This window comes from Chelonia mydas, chromosome 2 (assembly GCF_015237465.2).
Source record: "Chelonia mydas isolate rCheMyd1 chromosome 2, rCheMyd1.pri.v2, whole genome shotgun sequence".
NCBI lineage: Eukaryota > Metazoa > Chordata > Testudines > Cheloniidae > Chelonia > Chelonia mydas.
Window position 1 is genome coordinate 157329570 of NC_057850.1, and position 23451 is coordinate 157353020.

At 41.7% G+C, this 23451-nt stretch overlaps 1 long non-coding RNA gene across 1 annotated transcript in view; it reads left to right on the forward strand.

Annotated features, from left to right (window-relative positions):
* LOC122464623 overlaps positions 1-22529 on the forward strand; it is a 56441-nt gene extending 33912 nt beyond the window's left edge. The window contains exons 4-5 of the long non-coding RNA XR_006288821.1: positions 21211-21415; positions 22152-22529. This is a non-coding gene — a long non-coding RNA (uncharacterized LOC122464623). The remainder of the gene's footprint in view (positions 1-21210; positions 21416-22151) is intronic.
* Positions 22530-23451: the final 922 nt, after the last annotated feature.

Below are 23451 nucleotides of genomic sequence, written 5' to 3' on the forward strand. Positions count from 1 at the left end.
AATACTTCACACAAACAAACTTCAATCTATGAGATGCTTGTGAACTGTTCTTTGTGAGTATACATTTGGGGTTCACTTGTGCATTAGGATTCCACTCTACTTCCAGTTCACATTAGTGAAGGTCTTTTTTGACTTGGATGGGAGTTGGATCAAGTCCTATTAGAACTATGTGATTGGTAACTAAATTTGCAGGATATTGGTTTCTCCCTGCCTGGATGAACATATAGTATTTGGCATGAATATGTACTCTTGCAGAGCACCCATATCTGTGTCTGGAAATGCACATTTCTGTGTGAACAAATGTATTAAAAATTAACAAGTATATTATTAGGTAAACAAGCATATTAGTTCCCCTCCCCCAAACATTTATTTGATCAAAATCTTGCCTGTCCAAAATTCAGATAGAGCCTTGCAAATGCTCTCAAATCAAATTCATTGGTGTTATTTGCATGAATATTTCTGAATGCTTTTTTGCTGTAGCTACTAATCATCACCCTCACCTTGTTCAGTGTTCAAATAAAATTATTTTAGCACATTTCCTTCCTCCTTGAAGATGTTTCTATTTCCCCATCAGAATCTTGACTCCCCAGTCTTCTCCCCAATCCAGCCTGGGATGGTACACAGACAAGCCCTCTTCAGCTGTGCCTTTTTGAAGAAGAAGAAATATATACAAGCAGATTACATTACATTAAAGTGCAATTCTACTGAGAAGCAGGATTGTGCAGTTCCACGTCTATTGTGTCTGAATGACTTCCATATCAGATCTTCTACCACAGACTTCCTGTGGGACTTTGGGAAAGTTACTTATAGTGGGATTTTCAAAAGAACCTAAGAAGATTAGGTGCCTAGTTCCTAGTGAAATCTATGGGACTTAGACACTTAACCCACGTAGGAGCCTCTGAAAATTCCAAAGTTAGTGTCTCTCTGTACTTCAGTTCTCTATCTGTGAAATGGGGTTAAGAGCACTTCCCTGGCTCACATGGGTGTGGTAAGGACAAAGACCTAAGCCCTGCCCCTCCTGGGACTTAGGCACCTACCTTTGCTTGGGACCCAAAGCTGTGAACCCTGTCCTGAAGTTGAGCAGCTAAACCCATTTTTTTGGCAAGAAATGCTGGAGGAGGAAGCAGTGGTACCTCCCTCATAACTTTAGCCCTATACTTAGGATATTCACCCAGAATGTGAGGGTTTGATCCTCCCCTCTGCCTCCTAGGAGAAATGCCAGAGCATATCTACTAGATTTGCCCCCCGCCCCGCCCCCCCGGCTCGATTTACACCTTATGTGCTGCTAGGCACAGCATCTTCAGCGACCCCCCACCTACAGCTGACATTTGTATTTTCCATAAAAATGAAACTTTTAGCCCACTTTTTTAACTTTTGGGCCCCCCTAGAATGCCAGTGTCCCTAAGCACGTGCCTACTGTGCCTAATTGGAAATCTGGGCCCGGCCCCACAAGCAAGGTAGGCAGGGGAACACCAAACTTCACCTGGCTTGAAGATCTTGCTGCAGCTCAGGTATGTGATAGATGTCTGGATGCCTAGAGTGAGGCATTGTGTACATGCCCAGATGCAGAAACCCAGGAACCTGGGAGACTTTTAGGGTGGGAAATTTAGGCATTTACAGGATTAGGTAGCAGACAAGCAGGAATTTTGAGATGCTCAGTGGCACCTAAATTTTATACTAGCAACAGCTAGTTTATTAGTAACATATTGAGAATGGACCAAACATTTTGTGTGCTGATATACATTTATAGTGACAACAGTCTAACACAAAGGACTAAAAACTTGAGCTTTGTTTCTGACCCCATTCAAATGACCTGTGTCATGCTTACAAACATAGCTATCTTCCAACACGTGGTGGTCAATAAAAATCCATTGCTTTCAGTGGCTGCTGTCACATTTATCATCCTCTTCTATTTACGTAGCTCTTTGACCTTATTGTAGTAGTGTAGTGGACTTCTTTTCAGCTTAAATAAAGGTTAGCTCAAGACACAAAATTCAGATCTGGATCAAAATTTTGAACACCTCAGATTTGGGGGTTTGGCTTGGTCTTTTTTAAAGCTAGAGGGTTTAACAGGTCAGCCTAAGTGAGTTGAAGCAAATCTGAGAATCTAGAGAGAGTGCAAGTTGGTATACTTCCAACTGCTTCCATCCAGATCAACCTGAAAGGAGCATATAAATTGATGTAAGACTGCATAGAGTGATTTATATGGACTCACACCCACTTGCCAGCATGTAACTGACACATGCCATATCCACTCTGCATTTAGCCACTGACTCAGTCTTAGGGAATCTAAGCTAGAGTGATTCATACACTGAGGAGCCAGAAGAGAGAAGCGGAGAAAGCAAAATGACTAAAAGGAGGGAGCAAGAATATCAAATTTGAATATCCCATTCAACTTTAAATGCTTCTTTAATACACTTTCAAGCTCCCCAGCATGCAAGTTTCACTACTTTAACACTGTGAGTAAGGCTCTTGGTCTGAGTGTAAGGGACTATATTGTCAGGGAGTCTAACGTTTTCTGAGTTTAGTTGAGTGCTGACAGATGTTTCTGTTTGTTTACTTTGGTGGGGAGGGATTGAAAACAGTGTGTTCGGTTCTAGGATTGTGGAATGAATCCCTGCCAACCTTTAACTTACCAAGTCAGCATGGGTGGCAGCTATAAGAGGCCAGGCCTCCCCAAACAGGATGTGGCGCACCTCCCGTTGGAGGCGCACCAGCCTGCTGCCTTTGGAGCACCACCACCCAAAGGGCACCTGAGCCACGGCGCCACCCTCACGCCACACTGAGTTCCCGCTCATCATCTTCCCCTGCAGCAGCGTCCATGCTACTCCTCTTCCCGCCCCTGCTCTGCCTTTTTCCCCCGCAGCCCTGCCCTTGTCCCGCCTCTTCCATTCCCACTCTGCCTCTTCCCCAGAGGCCCGCTCTGCCTGCTGCTTGCATCTCTCCGCCTCCTCCCCTGAAGGCCTCCCCACCTGCTGGGGGCAGAGAAGTGTGAGCAGCAGGCAGGTGGGGGGCCTAATGGGAGGAGGCGGAAAGGTGTGAGTGATGGGTGGGGGAGCTTTGGGGGAAGGGTTGGAGAGGAAGGGTCCTGAGAGGGAGCAGGCCTCAGGGTGGAGTAAGGGGTGAGGCCACAGTCTGAGTGCTAGTGCGCCCCCTGTTTCTAGGGAGCTTCTGGCACTTGTGCCCAGTCTCTCAAAATGCAGGAGTCCTGCACCACCCATGTAAGCAAGTCTGAAGAGTTTCAGCCTTGTTTTTACAAATGTATGTATTTGTGAATAGAAAGTGATATAAATAGGAGTGAATTGTTAGGAATATGTAGAGAGCAGAAGTAATTTTCTAAAACAAATGTAAAACCAGCTGAAGGATCTATAACCAAATGAAAACAAATCTTTAGGTAAAGATCTGTTATCTAATTTAACCATGTGCAGCTGTTGCCCAGCATAAAAGAAAACTATTGAAAGTAATTCATAAACAATCTAGTATGTGGAAGAGAATGAATGTATCATCATAGTGCCTTCAGCAGCCACAGATAAATACCCCTTTCAGAGTGTCTTTTGGATGCACAGAGAGAGTGATTGATAGCATTGATTTTCAACCAGTGTAGATGATGAAGATTGATAGAAATAAGCATGGGGAGAAGGACAGTCCTCCATGTTGGAAACCACCTTAACTATACTACTGTAATTATGCAAATAAGACTAAACAGTCTTTTGAATGCAGCTGCAATGTATCCTTGTTCCCTAGACCCAAACTCATTTGCAAACCACCAAAACAGCCCAAGGCTAACCTTCAAAGAGTTCTCCCTCTCTCTAACTCCCACCTCCTACTTTTCCTTTACTAGAGGAGTTGATTGGAACACTGACTGGATGGGAAAGTTTGATTAACGTTTACATAAGTTATTGCAAGACATATAGGCAGCATAAAAAGAGCCAAACTCTGTTTGTCAGAATGTTACCTGTTTGAACAGATAATATAAATAATACCTTACACAGCTGTACCTGTTGCTTTTGAAAGAAAGGTGGTATAGTCTGAAGTGAAGTCAATACACAGAACACAGCTGATTTTATTGTCCTATTCATGGAATGCTTCTGGCCTTAACTAATTTTCTTGTTTCATTAACATTATGTCTTAAGTATTTCTTAACTGAAATAGTTTTGTTTGGAAGAGAAAGCAGTTTAGTTTAGGTATTTATCAGAGGTAAATAGGACTCTCATGAAGCTTACTTGGCGTGGGGAAGCACAGGCTTTAGTGGCAAGCTATAGGGTAAGCCATATTCTGTTCTACTCAGCACTGGTGAGGCCTCAGCTGGAGTCCCAGTGTCCAGTTCTGAGCACCACACTTTAGGAAAGATGTGGACAAACTGGAGGGAGCCCAGAGCGGAGCGACAAAAATGATAAAAGGTTTAGGAAATCTGATTTATGAGGAAAGATTAAAAAAACTAGGGCATGTATAGTCTCGAAAAAAGATGGCAGGCTTTGATAATGGTCTTCAGATATGTTAAGGGCTGTTACAAAAAGAACAGGGATCCATTGTTCTCCATGTGCACTGAAGGCAGGAGAAGAAGAATCAGCTTAATCAGCATCTAGGGAGACTTAGGTTAGATATTAGGAGAAATTTTCTAATAGTTAAATACTGGACTAGGCTTCCAAGGGAGGCTGTGGAATCCCTCCCATTGGAGGTTTTGAAGAGCAGGTTGGACAAACAGCAGTCAGGGATGGTTGACATATACTTGGTCTTGCATCCGTGTGGGGGGAGTAAACTAGATCAGCGTTTCTCAGACTGGATCCGCAAAACCCTGGAGGTCCCCGAGGGGACTCCAGGGGGTCTGCAGGCCCCGCTGAGAAACTTCTCCCCCTCCCTCCCAGGCACGCTTCCAGCATGTTGGGGAACACGCTTACCTGTCTTGGCTCTCTGCCACTTCCGGAAGTGGCAGGCATATCCCTGTGGCCCCTGGGGTGGGGGGGCCAGGAGTCCTCACCAATTTATAATTTCCTTTGCTCCACAGGGAAACCAAGACACACGGATTAGAGGTTAAGGTTCAAGTTTTCAAAGTTGGGTGCCTAAAGTTAAACCCGTAAATAAGTTTCTTCGCTTTCATAGGTACCAAACGTGCACGCCCATTGATTTCACTGGTAGTTTGGACTGAGTAAAGACTTCAGGATCCAGTCCTGTCAACACTTAGGCATATGCTTAATTTCATGCTTGTGAATACCGGTATTGCCAAACTGAAGTGTTAAAAAATCATGAGTCACGTCCCCCCAAGACCAAGAAACTAACTTTAAAATAAGTTTTTAAAAATAGTAAATTTTGGGGGTTTTAGTTGCCTTCTGGGTTTTGAGCCTTTAGGGTTCAAGCTTTTCTCTGCATCCATAATAATACCTCGCTCTTATATTGCTTTTCATCAGCAGTAGATCTCAAAGTGCTGGGCAGAAGAGGTCAGTACCATTACCCCCATTTTACAGATGGGAAAACTGAGGCAGATAGTGGTTAAGTGACTTGCCCAGGTCATCCAGCAGGCCAGTAGCAGAGCTGGGAATAGAATGCAGTGCTCTAGCCACTAGGCCACAAACATATTTTAAATTAAAGTTGAGACTGTCCGATTACAGTATGATTCCAGAAGCTGGAGCCAAAACACCAAACATCAGAAGACTTGGGATAAAATCGCAAGAGTTGGCAACACTGGGAATGTTGTCCCATTGTCATCATTGAGTTTACTCATATGCATAGAGGGCTCAGTCCTGTTCTCACTGAAATCAACAGCAAAACTTACTTCAATTTGGTACAGGATCGGGCTTAAAAATTAAGCTTGTTCCTAAGTGTTCACAGCATTGGGGCTAAATCAAACTCATATTCTTAAATTTACCTCTAGATACTCAGGGTAATGGTATTTCTTACATACGCATTTGATATTATTGGAGAGAAGACTTTTACCTTCTATAGAACTTGATTCAGCCCTGGGTTATGCCTAGAGTACAAAAGGCCCTGGTGATGGCAAGTCCAGCTAGAGACGTTTATTGAGCTGTAAGGAGCTGTTACAATCCCCATTGTAAGTGTTTGTGCAGCTGGCAAAGGTGAGTGGCACTGGTTAGGGAGGTGTAATTGCACGGATGCAGGTCTCTCCCAAATATCCCTCTGATATTGCATAATCCGGATAATCGCAAAGAGTGGACCCAAATTTAGTGGTTTTATGTAAGATGGGAATTACACATTGGTAAGTGGACGTGAATACCAGCATGCACCAAAGTACTGCACTGTAACTCTCCCATGTGAATGCTTTGGGCATGAAATAAAAGGTTCCTAGTTTGTTCCTACTTCACATTAATGCAATCTTCTTCATACAGGATTATATTATTGTGAATTAGGAACCTTTTAGTTCATGCCTGCAGTGTCCACACAGGGGCGTTACAGCACAGCATTTGGGTGAGTACTTCTGTAGTCCAAATTGAGGGGCAGTATAGACATAGCATCTATTGATGCACCTTACAACTTGAGGAGGCTGGAAGAAGGTATAGGTTATACTATCTTACACTCATCAGCCTGATGAACTAGATTCACTTAAGAATTTAGCTAATTTAGATTCTTTAGTTAATTATTAACAAAAACAGAACCTAGAGGCTATGTTCATGTTTATTTTAGACTTACGTTTATAGGACAATCTCGGCCTCTAGCAACAGAGAGTCTAGAATGTTGACTCCACTCTGAGCTCATGTCCTCTATCTACTGGCATAATGTAATGCAACTGTCCAATTCATTAACCAAAAAGAAAGCATTTCAAGCACCCTGCTGTATAGACTCATCTTGCAGGCAACCACTTAATCTTTCTGACGAATAGATTACAACTTGCTTTGGTAATAAACACATCTTTTTGACATAAGTCTTGCAGGTCACCTTTAAAATTCCAAATCCTTAAATGAATGCATCTGAAAACCTAAATGTTAGAAAGAAGGATAAAATATGAAGCAACATTTCCAGGGAGATTTTGGGTGAATAGGGGAAAGGGACTTAAGGGGTCTGTCTACATGGATCCAGGGCTGTTCTGGAAGCAGTGGGCACTGAATGCATAGGCCCTCCCATGGATCTTGGCAGCATGGGGTCTGATCCTATGGCATTTTGTGCAGGGAAAGGAAACTCTGCCTTCCCGGTGGGATGAAATGGCCAGGAGAGATGATATGGCAAGGGGTCCTCAGGGATTTGCTCCTCCCAGTGTCTATTCTACAGTCTTTGCTGTGGGAAGGGATGATATTGGCTTCTGTGCTCTAAGATGCTGTATAGGTCACTCTGCAGCTTCTGGGTGACTACAAATACCATGGAATAGTTCTGTCCTGATGGGAGAAATTACCATGTTAAAAGTACCTTGTGCAGAATTTGACCCAGCTGGCATGAGGAACCACTCGGGTACCTGTGCCAGTGCAACACCTAACTGCTGATGTGCTGGTCTTTGATCTGAGGTCCTTATGGAAAGAGCTAGCACAGTTAGATGAAGCATCTATAGCTCATTATCAACCAGTCATATCTTTGGCACAGTCATCAACTTATTGTGTGAGGGATACCACTGGCTATCATTGATTTCTATCTGTTTACTAACCCTATCAGGGTCACTCTGTTTATTGGCAGCTGGTCTGCAGCTGAGCACCACCGAATACTGATTATTCTTCCCTATGTATGTTGCTTGTCATATAGGTGGATTAGCTGAGAGTCAATGCCATAGGTGTTTGTGCTCACTGTTTCAGTGTGGCATATATAGTTTCAGGATGATACACATGGGAATTTGCCTTGAATTACTGTGATCAGAACCACTGATTTATGCATCAGTTTAGGGGCTCTGGGATAGCCCTGTGTTCCTTTATAATGTTCCTATTGGTTGAAAAGCATGGTCCACGCCCAATTAGCAAACTTAACCAATTTTAAAGATTTATTGAGAAATTGTTTAGTACAATATATCACCACCGTAATCAAGCATAAAGCATAAGTAAAACAGAGCAGGATAGGTAAGCTGGGGCACAGGTAAGCTGTTTCTGTTATCAGGTCCATGCCAGTTTGACTGTGCAGACTCTGTGTTGCTCTGTTTTGAGGTCAGTAATTAACAGTCCTTTATACCCTGTTCATTGGGCACAAGCTGTCCTTGCTTTTACATGTATTATGTAACTGAACATTCATTGCTCTCGCCCACATTCAGTATATTTCATGCTTTTTACATGCTACCTTTCCAAAATCACACGCTACACTCTTTTCCTCTGACTGGTTTATATTTTCTTCGCATACCCTAATAACACATCTCTCTGCTCATATTATTATCTACATGGCTCACCTCTTTAGCCTAGGTGTTTTCCTGTTTTTTTTATCAGTTTTAATGTTTCTTGTGGTCCTGTTTTTTATCCTCATCGGTTTTGTGCATGGTGTAATGATCCTTCCTGTTTTTTCACAGTAGTAAGCCTATTTATGCAATGTCTGTTCAGTTTTTACCTTTCCATGACCCTCTAGCTTTCGTGAGCTACAGCCGATGAAGTGAGCTGTAGCTCACGAAAGCTTATGCTCAAATAAATTGGTTAGTCTCTAAGGTGCCACAAGTACTCCTTTTCTTTTTGCGAATACAGACTAACACGGCTGTTACTCTGAAACTTCATTTTTATGTATTCCTGAGTCTAAACCCATTATGGTCATCACCCAGCACATGTGTATCCTCTATTACCGATGCAGTGAGAACATTGTTGTCATCTTGCACTTTAGTTCAGGCGTAGGCTCAGTTTCCATAGCTGATTTGATAATTGCATAGCTGATACGGGCCTGCAGGGGTGTGTGGAGGCTCCTTGTCATGACCCCTTGTGTTGGGCTTGATACCATTGTGAGACACTTGGCTGAGAAGCTGTAGGGCCAGTTATGTTCTCTCCCCCTGCCCCCAAACATTTAATGAGATTGCAGGTAAATCTCACCTTCCCATGCTGAGGCAGTTCAGTGTATTTTACTGCATTGAAACTTCTGCTTGATTTTTAATGCAGCTCTCTGCTGCTTGTGAACAGCATACTTTTGTGCATGATGACATCCTAGGGAACCATGTTTTCCCCAAGTAAATGGCTACTACAAAGTGTTCTGTCTGGGGGATAATTTGGGGCCCAGAACAATTGGATGATCCTATTAGGTAGCTCTCATTGAATATATCTATTTCTATATAAAGGGTGAGGTTTAAAGGTACCTTTGCACCCTTCTGATCCTAAGCTGCTCTAGTGGCTAGAGAGGCTTCTAGCATAACTTAGATAGCCCTGCTGGCCTGTCTAAATTGCAGCAACCTCCCTATGGGTCAATGAGCCATTGCACTGCCTGGAATCCCAGCTGCATCTCCAACCTGCCCCTCCCTACGCTAGGGCTTCCTAGTGGGTCCTTTTGGCTGGTCTCCACGGTGCCTGTGCTAGGGGAATCCTCACCCCACCCAAGCTGGATATGGGCTTTAAGGCCCCTTTATGAGTTCTGGTCTTTATGCGCTGTAAAGGGGCCAGAGTGGGAGTGACAATCTCACCCTAAATTGCTATTGTTGCCTTTAATCTAATGTGTACAGTACAGCATGGTCCTTGTGTAATCCCAGCACTGAGGCGTGACTGCAGCTTTCTCCCTTTTCTTCTCAGGGGTATGATTCCTGGGTTCACCTGCGAAGGTGCTTGGTGCCTCCACCTCAGGAAACACCTCCTAGTGCAGAGATCATAGAGGGCCCGTCCTTTGGGGAAATATTCAACCCCTAATATCATACAGAGGAGCACAGTTAAAGCACAGAAAAATAGAATTGGGAATTGTGATTAGCTAAGTAATAAAACAGTAACTGGGGCTTTATTAGGTCTGGGGAACCTAGGACCGGGGACAATGGAAAAGGTGATCAGGATAATAGACAAGAACATCAACACACAAATTCTACTGCTCCCAACTCTTACAGCCAATACAAACCACCCTGTGCTCCCTCCCAGCACCTACCTAGGTAAATAGTGAGTTTAGGCTCAGTCTTTGATGGGTGGTACAGCACTGAACTCGGTGTTCAAAATAAATAAACGTGGGTGTTCTTACCAAGTATCCACACCAAAGCTGGTAAGATCTTCTTTGTGTCTCTCTGGCCTGGATACAAATGTACGCTTAGGCTGGCTCTTGATAGCCTGATCGTGACTCTCTCCTCAGCTTCCTGATTTCTAGTCTCTGAGATGAAACTGTCCAGTGTCCCAGAAATCCCAAAAGGGCTAAAATCTTCCCTTGGGCAGGAACGTGGAAGGTCGAAGGGGCCTCTCTGGCTGTGATGCTTCTCTCCCGTCTATGCTCCAAAAGCAGCCGTAACCGAAAGTAAAATCAAACCTGTTGTCTCTGACTTCTGGCTTATGCTTGGTTCTGGTAGTGTTGCTAGTCAGTTCTATCTCCACCCTGGGCAACTGGGGAAACGGAGTCCTGAGCCTTTGTAGACCAGGGGTGAGTCCCCTGGAGTCCCTCTAAAGAGGTTACACTTGGTTTGGCAGCTAAGTAAAGAAGATACGGATTTTCAAAATTTTTGTATTTCAAAGTGTCCTGACTGTAAAATGACTACATCTTTTGGTATTTGTCTTCATAAATTCTCTCAGCAATTTGGGGTCTTATGAAGTTTTTAGATTTACGTTAGAGATTTGCAATTATTTAAAGAAATACTCTGTATATTGTGTATAGGGTGCTTCATAGAATGTTTACAAAAGCATTGTAAAGTAAATGGACTGTCCACGTAAGGGCACTAGTATCCTGAGAGGCCAGTGTTGTACAGCACAGAAATAATGAATTCAGTTAAAGTGCCTCCTTGTTGACTCTTTGTGTTTGCTGAGTTCAATAGTGCACTTTTTTAGGTCTTAATTTTTCAAAGTTAATGGCTGTGGATTGCAGTGATTAGCACTGACCTTGGTGAGTAGTAAGGTTAAAATTACATAAAATGTTTTGGAACACAAACTCTGTCACAGTCCTCATTATGTGAAATACCACGGTGTAAGTCAACCAAGGACACCTTGATTAGTCTGTAATGTCCTTCTATTAACAGTTTTTTCCAGTGATAGATATTTATTAACACTAAGTATCTAATGAAGATTTATTCCTTCTAGAGTGCTATCTACGTGCTCTTGTAATTTTGATTATATTGCAAGTTTTGAACCAATGGTAAAAGACTAATGATTTAATCAGAGAAAGTGTGCAGAGACACAAAACTTTGCCAATTCTGAAAGCAGCATATCCTGTTCCATGCCTATCATGGTGCTTTAAATATAGATTCTGTGAGATTAGTTTTCTTTATATATAATAATTGTGAATATCTCAAATCTATTTGGTGTGTGGGTCACGAGCTAGTAGATCGTACATTTTAAAATAGAGACAGAGTAGTGTTATGAGTAATGAAATCACTGACATTTATTGTTTGTCTCACTTTACTTCCTCATTTTATAACAGTCTGTTTCTGCCCCCTTTCATTTTAAAAGCTTGACATTGTGTTTTGGAAGGAAACTTAAAAGCATGTTTATTCCTAAGGGTATAATCTGGTATTCCTGTACAAGCAAAACAACTTTGAATTTTAAGAGCAGTTTTGGGTGCACAGAGAATTCAGAATAGGGTAAGGCATTATATTTCCTTTCTGTCTATTGTTCTGGGCAATGAATATGCTTACCATGAAGAATAACCAAGGTAACAAAAATATCACACTTCATAATTTTTCTCAAATGAAGTATTAAAGATGACATTTTCCAGAAGTTTACCTGAATGTTTTCATACTCCTCAGTTCAGAGGGAATATGAAAATGGGATACCATCCATACTCACATCATAAGTGGTCAACACATTATTGGTCATCATAAGAGAGGTCCATCAATGGCTATAAGCCAAGATGTTCAGGGATGCATGCTATGTGAGTCCATAAGCCTCTGACTGCCAGATGCTGGACTGGTCGACAGGGGATGGATGACTCCATAATTGCCCTATTCTGTTCATGCCCTCTGAAGCACATGACGTTGGGCACTGTCCAAAGACCGTATACTGGGGTAGATGGACCACTGGTCTGACCCAATATGGCCGCTGTCATGTTTCTTCATCACTGACCATGTATTAAATTGCATGAACCAAAAAGGAAGATCACTGCCTACTGACACACTACCCTCTGAGAGAGAACTGCATAAGAAACCAAGGGATCAAAATGTAACATCTTGATTCTGGCTTATGTCTTACTTGCTTTTGTTTCTGTAATGAACGCTTATGTATACCCTCTTGCAGTCTTTCTTTTTGGAGCCTCACTTCTCTGTGACCTTCCTGTATGTCTTTATATGGCTCTGTGACAGTACAGACAATTCCTTCTGGATATCTATAAACTCTTAGGGAGTGTTGTACTTCTATCAAACCTTTCCTGTTACCCAAACTTGGATGTGTGGTGTACCTGTTTCCATGTCTACACAACTGTCCCTCCTTACCCACTGCCACAGAGATCAACTGACTCAACTCTGTATTATAGGAACTCATTTGTGTTGTTTTACCTTCTACGCTTACTATCAAGTGGCCATTGAAGGCGTGAAGCTGCTGCAGCTGAACATCAGATAGGACCTCCAAGGCAGGCCACACCAATTTCATCAATACAGGTGCCCTTCCTACTCCTATGTCCTCCCCAAGGTCAGCCTACTGGGGCAAAATACCTTGCTTCATTTTAAAATGAGTCAAACAGGTTCAGATACTTCCTAAAATAGAGGAGAAGCTATGTATGTAGCTTATGTGTATGTACCTCCAAAATCAGAAGTATGCCACTTCTGCCTTTCATATTGTCATTCTTGGAAATCATGTCATTCGCACATGCACTGCTTAGCACTGGTGTGTTAAGGCAGGAATGACCTCACAGAAGGAGTCTTGACATACATTTCTTTGTAAAATGTTTTTTCAAGATCCTACATGAAAAGATGGCTACCCCTACCAGTCTAGAACATGTATGCCTGAATAAGACATTTGGAGGATATGTAGGAGCATCCAGATGAGTCAGATGTTTCTATGTTGGGTCCATTTCTATCTTGTCTTTGGTATATACACTGACTGGTTTCAACCTTTAAAAGCTGCCATTTAATAATCACACTTTCTGAAATTTGAATGTCTTAAAATAGATTCATGTCAAATTTTAGTTGCAAAGAAAGAAAATTGATACATTATTTATCAGATGGGTCCTGCCTGTAATAACTCAGTAAGGTTGGAGCTCTATTAGGAAAGGATGCCTTGTTTACTGGGCCACACCAATTCCCAGTCCCTAATCATTTTCTGTACTTCCACATGTTTTGTTCCATCTTACTGCAGTTCCTGAAACTGCTAAATAGAAGAGATGCTGAGAAATAACCTATCTACTCCAAACCCTGAGACAGGATTTTCCTCACTCTACTGAATTAAATATTTATACGTAAGAGAAAATATTGAAAAATATTCAGAGAAAGATTCAGTTGCTGATATCTCTAGGGAACCTGTAATGTAGTAATGAGTCACTTATTTAATAATAAAGGGGGATTGCCAGAGCAATCTTATTCCCAAACAACTCATCTACATGCACTTAATCCCCAGTTCAAGTAAAATAACAGTGGCAACAACACATCCGTTGTAAACAAAGTCTTCCATTTTCAGCTTTAATCTGTTTTGCAAGTTATTGAACGATTGGTTCATCCCCCTTGTCCAGCTGTAGCTCCTGAACACCCCTACTGGAGTTCAATGAACACAGGGGCCTGAATGTCACTGTGGAGGGTCATGAGCAGTATTCACTTTGTTGTATATGTAACAACCACCACCAATATGTTAACTGCTGGGATGGTCTCCTGTAATGGTTTTCATAAGAAACTATAAACTTTGGGCCCTCCATATGGCTCAGAACTATGACCCCCTCTCTCTGCAATCTACAAAGATTTATCATAACTTTGCAAGTTCTGTCTTCATCCTAGGTGTAATATCCCCAACCACGGAAACTCTGCTCCAAAGTCCTCCATCACCTCCTAAAATCTCCTTTTCTCTCCCCTTGCCTTCTCCTACTTCATCACAACAAATTAGTGCACTGTGTACTTGTGTAAGTGCTGGAGCAGTGGGGACGCAGCCCAGGTAGAGTAAGATAGACTTCCTTTGCCTTGTGCTGAATCAGGAGCTCACTGCTTTGCTTTTCTCACTGCAATAATACTCTTCTTTTTGCTCTTTTTCTGCTCCTAGGACCTTGAGAGGAAACCCCAGCTGTAACACAGCAAAACTAGAAATAAGACCAATGCTCCCTAAACTTTAGCAAAACTCCATAGAAAAACATGCAGGAAATCAGCTTGCTGGATAGGCTTGAGGAGGCAGCTGTTTGTGGCATTGAACTGAACCCAATTCTGCTTTGAGATCTCAAACACACCAATGACATTGTCTTGCCGACTCAGTTTGGTGAATTGCTGCAAAGGATGGATAATCTGGTCAGGCAAGAAGCAACCCATGTTTATCTGGTTATTAATCTGGATAAAACTAAATCCTTGGCCACAACATACAAGCAGTCTCTAGCTCCAGATGACATCCAGCTCAGCATTAACCTGTCTGGATGGGATGTCGAGCAAATGGCAACTGTCAAATACTTGGGCATTTGTCACAGACAGCGCTGGAGGATGTTCAGCAGATGTGAACACTTGTATAGGAGCAACTGCTGCCATGTTTTGGGCCCTTCAGTGAATTCTGTGGTGTCATCATGACATCAAATTTTCTGTGAAGCTACAGATCTGTAGAACCACAGCTAACAGAACTCTCTTGTAGAGAGTTCAACATGGGCACGGAGGAAGTCCTGAAAAACATCAGACTGACGTTTTGAGTCTCATTGTCTTAATCAGAGGCTTCATATCAAGTAGCAGGACAAGATTAGAAATACTTGAAGCTGATTCCAGCAACTGCCTCCATCAGCACTGGTTCAGCTTTCGTGGCTTTCTTTTTCTAGGCATTAGAATGGAAGGCCAACTAATTCTGAAGTGTGAGTGCCAAAAAGCTTTGGTTGTGTGATAGACATAAATTGCATACCCAGCCAGACCACCTTTAAGGACCTAGCCAGAGGTTGAGCTGGGTGGCACTTGATATGCCAGGAAGTCATGTCCCTTTGGGATTTGCCATGATGATGGTAGAACAGTGTGTGTATGAGTAACACTTTTTTTGGTTATCTTCACTGCAAAACTTAGGTGTGTTCTCGATGTAAAATGGAGACAAGCACTGGTAGTTTTTACCTCCTGTGTAGGTAGTCACAGTGAACCCTATGTCCCACACCCAGAGTTGACCTTGACTTACTGAATCAAGACAGTGCCATGTTTCCACTAGTATTTTATATTGAGAATATTTATTTCTTTTTGCAGTGACAACATAGACTATGATACTTGGGTTCTCCCTTCCTAAGGAAATGCTTTTCCAGCAGCTGCGTGGCTTTAAGCAAGATTGCTACCCCAAATTCTCTACATTGTACTATATTTTTCCACATGACAACAGGGGATGGGATCACTTGATTGCCTATTCTGATCATTCTCTCTGAAGCACCTGGCATTGGCCACTGTTGGAGGATAGGATACTGGGCTAGATGGACCATTGTTCTGACCCAGTATGGCTGTTATGTTTTTTGCCACTGCTGCCAATCCTCTGTAGTTTAATAATAATTTCAATGTAAGTTTTCTACTTGATGGAGTTTTAGATTTTTGTTCACAAAAACAAATTTAAAGCCTCACTGGCACAGGCCAACTCCAGTTAAATGATGTTGGGGAGAGGAAAAATATTTTTGATTGTGATGGTTCATAAATGTTGTATAGTTAGTTAATTCTGCAGCACACAAGTGCCCCCATATGCGATATTTCCTGCTGTGGCTGGAGCAGAATCCTGAGGACATCTCAGGTGCAGTGCTGAGGGATAATTTATTAGATGCTTTCAGATCTGAGTTTTATAGGCTACAGCAAAGGAGGGATGCACCAAAATACTCCTCTGAGTATAATCAAAGATTTTGCTGAAGATTTTGCTATTAAGATTGCCAGGTAATGCTGCTTGCTCAGGTAGGGAAACATCCCTTTGATGTTTAGTTTCATTTCAAATAAGAAAACTTAATGGAGTGAAATTTACATTCATTTGTGTATATATAAACGACATTGAGTCTGTAGAACTTCCCTTCCATCTCACAAATCACATTTTAATGCAAGCTCAAACTACCATAAGTGCTGTGGGTTGCAAATAATCTTGGCTTCCATGTCTTTGAAGAGATTTTTAGCTCTGGACTGAATACATACATTGCAGTTGCTTCACTAAGATCAAAATTCTGAACAAACTTTACACACTGGGTGTGGTTTGTTTTTGTTTGACCGGAACACATTCATTTGAAAGCCATACTATCCGATTCCATTTATGAATGCTTACATTTTATAAAGATAATGGGAGTAGGAGCTGTAGCAACTGCTACAGCTCCAAGTGGCATAATGGTTTTTATTCTAAGTCTGTCTTTCAGATTCTCATTACTTTCCAAAATGTTCACTTTCCAAGCTGAAATTTCCCAAGCATGGTCTCTGCTTGAAGGTGAAATATTTTCAAAAGTTTGAACAAAAAGAGTTGTATCATTTTTGAGAATGAGGAGTGTGGGGGGAAAATTACTTTCCTCAATTAAAAATAAATCTTGACTTTTCTCCAAAAAAAAAAGGGGGTAAAATTTTCAAGTGCCTAAATCACTTGACACACTAAGCCTCACAGAGTTCCTAAGTGACTTAAGGAGTTTTGAAAATAAACATAGGCTTCTAGTCACTTAGGTCCAGCCAATAGGAATTAGGTGCCTAAATATTTGTGAAGACCTGAGCCTTTGTAATTTTTGAAAATTTTACCTGAAATGAGTGTAGGCAGAAAATTTACATTTTCTGGATGAGGAGAAACACCTGTGAATGTTCAAGTGAAAACTGGCAGCAAGGCAAAAGCAATCTGGGATGGAGATGCATTTCCTATTGCGTAGGTCCTAGGGAGATTACTACAGCTGTCATGCTGAACTAGCTGTGACATACTATACTTTGGGGAAGCATCTTGCAACCCCCATATTCCTCATTTTCATATAATTGTGATCTTACATATAAAGCATGCCTTGTAAGGTATCAGGGGAAAGGTTATGACCTGCTGAAAGTCATTTCTCTAGCCATCTATGTATATCATTAATACATACAAAGTTATGAGAATTGTGTTTTAGTGACCACCACACATTCTGTAAGTTGGGGAATCAGCCAGATATTAGCTCTCCAGAGGCAACAGCAAGGAAAGTAAGTGACTCCCGGGCAGGGTTTCAAACAATTGTCCAGCAAGGGAGTTACAATTCAATGACTCACCTGCATGAGGCCACATCAGGGGAATTGCTCAACCTTGCCTGGATACTTGGCAATGCCTCCAGACATGCTTGGACCTGTGTTCCCCAAGCACGTGGGACTGAGGTTATAAAAATGAACACAGTGGCCATATGTGGGGCCTTTCTCCTTCACCCACCTATGCTGCAAGCAACAAGGACACTCTGTAGACCCCAACTGAGGGGACTGGCCTAGATTTCAAGGATGAAATCTGTGTACTATGAACTGCAGTATCCAGTGGGGTGAGAGAAACTGCTTAGTCTAATTGTTGCCCAGTCGAATAGGATTGAGTGTTTACACTGCATGCTTGTATTTTATTTCTTTTGGTAACTAACTCTGACTTTTTGCCTATCTTTTGCAGTCAATAAATGTTTTACTGTTTATCTTTAAGAGTGAGTTTGCATGAAGTGTGTGGCAAATCTGCACAGGTTTTGCAAAGGCTGGTGTATATCCACTTTCCATTGATGAAGTGGAGAACCAATTAATAAATCTGCACTGCCCATCTTGAGCAGTGGAAGACAGTATATTCCTGAGGTACAGTGCTGGTAAGTAGGGGGATTAGGCTGGTGCCTTTCTCTGTGTGATTCATGAGCGGCTCTGGGAGCATTCACGCAATCTAGCTGGGTGTGTGGGGCTCCACATGCTGTTGTGCTGAGTGATAACAGCACCTGGAGGGGTTTGCTGCTGGTCACTAGCAAAGCATTGTGCCCAGGCTGGAGATCCCATCACACTAGCTTCCACAGAATTGTTGTGCAGCAGACACTCCACAGACTCTCCCACTTACCCCACACATTTGCCCAAGGCCTATTCATGCTAAAAAAAAAGAGCTGATCTCAGAATTTGAAACTTGTTGATTAAATGCTAACCACCCTCCTCTGACTAGAGTTGGGCAAATAACTTTTTTTTTTTTTTGGTTCTCTGGAAGTTCTGAAAAATAGAAAACAATCATTTAGGTTGAACTGAATCAGAACATTTTTAAGAATTTTGGCCAATTGGAAGAACCAGTTTTAGTTTGAAGGACTGGTTTTTGTTTGGGGCAGTTTTAATGTGCCATAATCACAAAGGAGCCTGAAAAAGTGGTTGATTAGTAGCTACCTTATAATGTTTAGCCCAGTGGCTAAAATACTCAGCTAAGAGATGGGAGATTTAAGTTCAATTCCCTCCTCTGCATGTTACAGTAGAGAGACTTGCTTCACCAACATGTGAGGTGAACGTTTCAGCTACCAGGCTATGGAATCCTTCTCAGTCCCTGGCCCAATGTCGATTCTTTTTCATTCAGTCAGGAAACAAACACGAAGGACTCTATAGCTTGGTGGTTAAGGTATCCACTTTGGTGGTAGGAGAGCCTAGTTGAAATCCTTGCTCCAATGACTATTTAATTAGCTATACAAAGTGGAACAACTTCAACAGGAGAGCTTGAACAATGTATACCTATAGGCCAGTGGTTATGCCACTGTTCTGACAGGAGGAAACCTGAATTCAGCTCCCTTTTTCACATCACACAGAGGGAGGAAATTGAACCCAAGTATCCCACATCCCTGGTTAGTAGTCTAACCACCAGGCTAAAGCTTATAAGGGAGGCCTCCACCTCTAACTGTTTTGTGAATGACATCTAAGTCCCCCAAACCCTTTTTTGGCCTAAACTGTTAGGTAAATTTATGAATAGTTTAAGATAGACCAAAACTACATTTTTCAGCAAATAAACTATTGCTCTGAAAAAATTTGCCTAGCTCTCTCTCTGACATAGTCCCTGCCATTAAACTAGTTTACCGAAATACCTCAGGAAAGTAAAGGGAAAAAAGATGTGAACACTGTCAAAGTGAATTTGTTTCAAAATGTCATTGAATTTTTTTGTAGTATTCACCCAGTTCTAGCGGGGCAGCTTGCACTGAAGTTGCCTGGTGTGTGCCCTTGTTTCTTGGAGAAATAGAGGACTTCTGTCTCCATGGCTGCCAGCATAGCATCTTTCACAAAAAACTAAGTTCATGTACAAAAACAGTAAATGTAGTCACTGGGATTTATTCACATCTCAAAATGTAGGCATTTACAGGGGTAATTCCTATTATCAGTAAGGGGAAAATACTGGGGTCTGTTGCTCCTTTAAGCCCAGAGGAGGAAGAATTGGGGGCCAGGCTATCCCATTCCAAGAGTCCCATGCAGACAGAGACCCAGGGAAGGGCAGAGGTGGCTGCTGAGAGCAAGTGGTCCTAAGGTAATGCTCTGTGGCCAGGAAAACCCCCAGAGCGTTAGTGTTCAGATTAGCAGCCAAAGAGCCTTGTAATGTAGGGTGGGGTCAGACTCTCCTCTCTCTCTGCCAATCAGGGCAAGTTGTGGGAAGGAGTGCAATATATAAGCAGGTTTTTCCTCTCATAATGGAGAGAAGTTAGTAGGAAGAGGAGTGCTTTATTTGCTTAGCTAGTAAGCGTACAAGCTGTTTGTACTCTGTCTTCAGGCTCTGAGGAAGTGTTAGAGGAACATCTTGTTCTTCCCCTCTCCAAACCTTTCATCCTTTCTGCCAGCAGCAATGCCTGGGAAGGCAGGGTCATCTTGTGAAGATATAATTCCAGTTTTGTTGATTTCTCAGGCTTTGTTGCCTGTCCTGGGTGGAGGTAATTTAAAGAACCTGTTGGGTGTGGCTGGCTCAGAATTGCAGCCTCCCACAAGATCCTATGTACATAAAATCCCCTGAATATGGAGAGAATAGACCTCTGTACACTTTTTAAATTACTTTTACTTTGCAAACTTTATACAGTGATTATTTTATAGAATGTTAGTTATCCTGTTGGGATTACAAGCCACAAATTTACTAGGCCCAGAACCAACAATGACTGAAGCATTTAGGTGTGTGAGTAGTTCCCATGAGACTACTCATATGCTTAAAATGTCAGATGTGCTTTGCTGGATTGGGGTTTTAAAGAAGGTTCTTGACTAAAGATGGGCTTGGAGAAAGTTAGCGAAGCCCTGTGGATGTGCATTAGAACTCTGAAGCTCTGGTACATCACTAACAGTTGCTTAGTACCCACTGATTGTCTTTGAAGTTTTTGTAGTTTGATTTTTCTCCATTTGATGTGTATTATGCAGACATAACACTGAAGAATTTATTTTTACTGTCTGTCACCATACTTTAAACATCATCTCTTTATGAAGTATAATAGCTAGCCAAGACAAAATGTTACAAACCAGACATGAGGTTATCTGAAGTTTCATTCTGTGCCTGAAAGAAAAATGCTAATGCAGTACACAGGGTTACAGCTAATTTGCCATCAACTGGGTTTTTTTTAGGACTAAAAGGATGACTGTCATGTTGCTTATTTAGCTATGAAAAGACTGATCTTTGTTCTCCATTTATTGCATTGTCCAGCTGTTTCATGTTGGCTGTTATGCTATTGCATTTTGAAAGGTTACAGCAGAAATAAAATGACAATCTTCTTACAGGAACCCTTGGCAAAGAATTTATTAGTTAAAAGCATATATTGGTGCTGTGCTATTAAAAGGAAAAGTACAAAGCCCTACAGACAACATTATGAAAATGAGAGAAGCACATTTTTCTTAAATCAATGGCTTATATATATTTTCCATTTGGAACAAAACTGTTGTAATATATAAAAAAATAAAATACAAACAGGTTGGGGGGAAGTAGTTGTAGGAGGGTATAAATCTTAGTTTTTGGTAAGGGGTTAGAGTATATAGTCTTTCTGTCTCTTGTGTATGCATAAAAGTGCTGGAAAATGCTTTCTTCTAAGGCAGTGAAATAACTCTACTTTCAGCATCCTGCTTTGAGTGGGATTCTGAATGCTCCATGCATTTCTTTGTTTTGGGCTTCTGTGTTTCCTTATCAAATCGATTGATTTTTTTGTTTGTTTGTTTGTTCACAGCAGCCATGGTGATTCTATTCCCCTCCATGTAAAGCCAGGAGGGCAGGTCTACTCCAAAATAGCACTTTCAATTTACACAAGCTGCTCTTGAAGTGAGGAAAGGATCCATGTTGAAGCCTCCAGACAATGGGCTATTGACTGCACTACACAACAACCCAAGGAGTAAAGGTCCCAATGGTTGCTAAATCTGGGTCTCCTACTGATGGTAAGTACCTTATACTGACTATCAATCCATTGCTTGATATGTCTAGTTCCATGAAGTTCTTTTTGTGTAGGTGGTTAAATGGAATGTTTTTCTTCCAGAACATTCCTCTGTCACTTTGTGATGTTATAGTTCAGTGCATGACATAGTGTTCTCAAGAATGTTTTGTTCCTATCATTACACTTAACAATCGACCTAAATGGGGGAACATTCTGCCCAGTTTAAATCAATTAAAATATTTCCTTTGACTCCAGTGGGGCCAGAATTTCACCCATGGTTTAGGATTCTAGCACATGCATCAAAATAATGGGAATTAAAATGTTCCCCAGGAGCTGAAAAGCTAGAAGATATGGCCAATAAAAGGTTGGCTATTTCAGGAAGAGATCATCAATGTTTGAGGTTGTGCATGTGAACCAAATAAAAACAGGTCTACCTTTAAATGTGAAGCTTGATGAAAAGGCAAATGTGAATAATGCTGTTTAAAGACCAAAATCATTAATGAGAGTCACAAAAAAAATGATGGAATCAAAGTGGGGGGGTGGGGGGAGAGAGAGAATCAAACCCTGGTATGGGCAGGATTCCAAAACACAGGATTGGCTATCATGATGTCAAGGGGTATTGTTTCTGGTCCTTGCTTGGAGGAGAATAACTCTTAGGATCAGATTCCCAGCAGGGATATTTGTATTCGAGTTCAAAATTTGCTTTCTGTGAATTTTCTTTATTACTTATGTACATCTAGATGTTTCCAGTAACATTCCTGCCATTCAACATGTTCACTAGAATATTTGCGGAAAGTGAAAGCACAGGAGCATGAAAACCGCCATCATGGACACATTTTATTCATGCACATATTAATTTTGTGAAGAATTCATGCAGCTCTACCTTACATCTTTCAAGGTACTAATACAAATATGGAATAGGCACATTTTTCTAAACTCAGTGAGAATTCTACAAACCCTATATAACCTCTCATAGATCAAGGCCAGATCCTCAACTAGTATAAATCACTGTAGCTCAGTTGACTTCAAGCAAGCAACCCTGATTTGCAGTAGCTGAAGATATAGCCCAGGGTCCACTATCTGTTTTTATCGGCTTCCTTCCATTAGGGCAAAGTGTATGGAGGTACATATTATTTCATAGGGTTTTTGTATAAGTCTTTGTACAATATACTAATGTCTAAATAGTTGTTATCGCCACTTGTACTACTTAAACGAATCCCTGATGAGCACAAGCAAAATATTGACACCATGTTTTTACTACAGAGCTCAAGTTTGTGAGGCACAAATGGCTAAGGCCCAGATTTTCAAAGGTTGCGGTGCTCAGTGTTCCAATGCCTGTGCAGGTCGATGGGATTTAGATTCCCAAGTGCCTAAATCCCCTTTGAAAATGAGTCTTAGGTTCTTAAATCAGTTTAGTGTTGGAACACTGAAATACCTAAATACCTTTAAAACTCTGGGTCTAAGGCTCCACTGCACCCATGAGATGCCTCTAACCCACAACAAGGTTTTTGTTTTGTTTTGGTGTATGTGTTTTGAGAGAGAAACTTCCAGTGTCAAATTCACAATCTGTTGGGTATGCTCTGTGATAGCAGGGGCAAAGCTGTTATCTCACAGCTGAACTTATTTACCCCAATAACACCACTTGTCCACAGACTACTGTTTGAGAGCTATGTGAAGCATTGCTAGCTGGTCTGCTCCTCTCTCTGTGATGAAGTATGTGTCAGGTTACAAACAGTATCACTTCCTGCTAGTTGTAGCTACCTCCAGGACCCCTTGAGGGTTTCCAGAGGCTTTTTTGGCCAGCGAAAAGGGACTTAGGGGTGTGTATGTGGGGAAGATGACATTAAAATGAGAAGCATATGTCTTGGAGGGGAGTATGCATGGTGTTATAAGTGACTCTAGGGCAGCGGCTCTCAACTGTTCCAGACTACGTACCCCTTTCAGGCATCTGATGTGTCTTGTGAACCCCCAAGTTTCACCTAATTTAAAAACTACTTGCTCACAAAATCAGACATAAAAATACAAAAGGGCAACAGCACA